Source organism: Wyeomyia smithii, chromosome 1 (genome assembly GCF_029784165.1).
Source record: "Wyeomyia smithii strain HCP4-BCI-WySm-NY-G18 chromosome 1, ASM2978416v1, whole genome shotgun sequence".
In the NCBI taxonomy this organism is placed as follows: Eukaryota; Metazoa; Arthropoda; class Insecta; order Diptera; family Culicidae; genus Wyeomyia; species Wyeomyia smithii.
This window is the reverse complement of record NC_073694.1, coordinates 47,837,915-47,840,548: the sequence shown is the minus strand read 5'-3', so window position 1 is coordinate 47,840,548 and position 2,634 is coordinate 47,837,915. Positions and strand designations below refer to the sequence as shown.

At 43.7% G+C, this 2,634-nt stretch overlaps 1 pseudogene; it reads right to left on the bottom strand.

Annotated features, from left to right (window-relative positions):
- Positions 1-1,082: 1,082 nt before the first annotated feature.
- On the bottom strand, positions 1,083-1,648 carry LOC129734069 (peptidoglycan-recognition protein SC2-like; annotated as a pseudogene).
- Between the last annotated feature and the right edge of the window lie 986 nt (positions 1,649-2,634).

The following is a 2,634-nucleotide window of genomic DNA, read 5'->3' as shown; positions in this document are numbered from 1 at the left end:
ATTTCTCTTTTACCAAAAATCTGCTCTACCATGTATTGCTACGCTTGTTAAATGGTTTTAGACATTTCCATGCATTTTGCTTCGGATGACGATGAAGCAATTGTCAATTGGCGTTTGACAGTCTGCAAATGGACCCATTTTATATTATGAAGACATAGTCCGTTTTCTCCTCCCCAATCTGCATCTGTGTAGTACAACTATTCAGTAGCTACCGTTGTGTATAGATCGATAACGGTGTCGGCCACGTCCTTACGATCGTTAGGGTAAAGAAGGATATTGTAAGGAATGAAGTGTTACAGTCCTTGTTGTCGGATACCGAGTTTACTCCTGCATCTCCACGACTGCGTCGGAAAGGTAGGGTTTGGTCACCGTGGTAAGTGACGAATCGAACAAAGTTGCGCGCGAAATTAACGTGTACGACCTCTAAATACCCTACTTAGGAATGTCAGGAAAATCAGATCTGTTTACCCCAGCTAGCTGTATTCTTTAGTCTTACCGCAGGATCCACCCTTAGGTGTTTTTCTCCAACTCCAATTTCCCCAAGCAACTGCGGCGAAGTTTTCTGTAGTAAGATAACGTGACGGTGAATGAGGCTGCGCTGGAGGCGCACTGCTGGAAGCAATAGATGTTATCGGAGAAGAATTGCTCAAGTTCAATGCATACTTGCCTGTGGAGACGAATAGGAAGACCCCCTTTCCAATACCGCACACAGAAACGAGATGACTACTGGCCGCTGACTGGAAGTACGCGACTGTGACGAGAGGATCGAGGGTTCCATAAGCTTTTCAGCCGTGCATCCCGTTGTTGAAGAAGAGGTTGGATGCGACTCGTTGGAGTCCAGTTTAGGAGTGATTGGAGATGATAAAGCCTGATGGAGTATTGAAGGGGCTGCAAGTACGTTGGTCGACGTTGAGGGTGAAATTTTATGAAATTAGAGAACATTTTAATTGTTCTAACAATGTCTGGTGCCAAGATATTATCATTACAGTAAATAATTTCTTTATTTTTAGTATACTGTAAACTACAGGTTACTCAGGTTAAAAATACCAGTTTATTTCACCCTGTCTATCAACAAATAATGCTTAGGGGTTAGGATTGAATCTTGGCCAAGTGCGGATTTCATTGAAGAAAGCATTCTCGGACAGGCTGTGGCCGTGGCTTGACGATGTCCGATAAGCCAAAAGGATCCACTAATATGTCCGAGTGATACACCGCACGAAATCAACTGTTGAGCGGTGTTACGAGCGGCGAGATTTGGAATGACATTTGTGAAGGTTCCTATTACGCACAAACCAACGGAACGGTCATTGAATCCTGGAGCGTGGGCACCCTAACGACCCCAACCTCGACCTTCGTAGGCGGCACCGTTCTCAACAACGCACCAATTGTAGCCGATGTCAGCCCATCCGTTGCCGTCCATGTGCCAGCCTTGGATGTTACGCATCTGTTGGGCACAAGCGGCATCCGTGGTGCAGTGAGCTCCAGCGGTGTGATGCATCACGACCCATGGTGCCGGACGAATCGGGAGTTGGGCCGTGTTGGCAGCGCGAGCACCCCAACCGGCACGGGTGATGATTCTTGGACACTGGGCCGACACGGCGGCCAATGAAGCCAAGGTTATGGCAAGAACTGCAGCTAGTTTGTTCATCTTTTGCACTTTAAAACTGTACTGATTTCATTCGTCGAATGCTCCATATTTATAGGCGCATTATCGTACCAATCAACATATTTACAAGAAACCTCTATCCATGCGATGGATGATTCGTTCTCATACATTCAAATTAGTTGAAATTATACAAAAAAGGTAAAAAAAACTCGTGGCGTATGGATTGCTTATCTGAATCGCAAATTGTGTGATTCATTAATGCACTGACGAATAGACATATCCGTTTAAATTGCGTCTCATGATAATCATTATCCGGTAAGCTAAATTTGAAAACCGGTTAAAATAAGTGTTCGCATGCTGCTACCGCGTTTCGCAGCTGCGTGAATACCACTCAAAAACTACTCGCATCGGTTTCCTTCTACTTTGCAAGTATTTTAAATTAATTTTTCGATCATATTTCAAATAAATAATATCCTAAAATATACCGATGTTTTAAAGCAAATAGAGACGCGAGTACACTCGCTCATTTCGTTTTGTTTGTAAATGTTGTGTACTCCTGACTAAAATCCGCAAAGAAAATGTTTGCTGATGATCTCAAATGCTAAAGAGTAATCTCTTCCACAGTGGGCCGTCTGGAGCCGCAAAATGATGTCAACAAAACTGTCGTGGTGCGGTGAGGATCCTCCTCCAGAACGTAATTGAACATTCTTATTGCATCGGTAATAACGCACCCGAATGTGTCGATATTATTCGAGATCCTAAAGTAACTGTCGACTCTAAACTCATTAGAATCATAAGGTGTCTGTTCTATATACTCCTTTGTGCGACGTCTCGTTCACATCGGTCTGGAGTTGTTTCATTTAGCGGATTCTTTCTCGTAGCCAAGTTTCTGTAAGAACGAGACCGTCGTAATCACAACTGGTGAGCACCAAACGCAACTCAGCAATTTTTGTTCGCAAGCCTCCTACGTTCTGGTAGTAGACTGTTTGATTTTATATCTTACCAGACTTACCAGAGTTAGAAAAAGT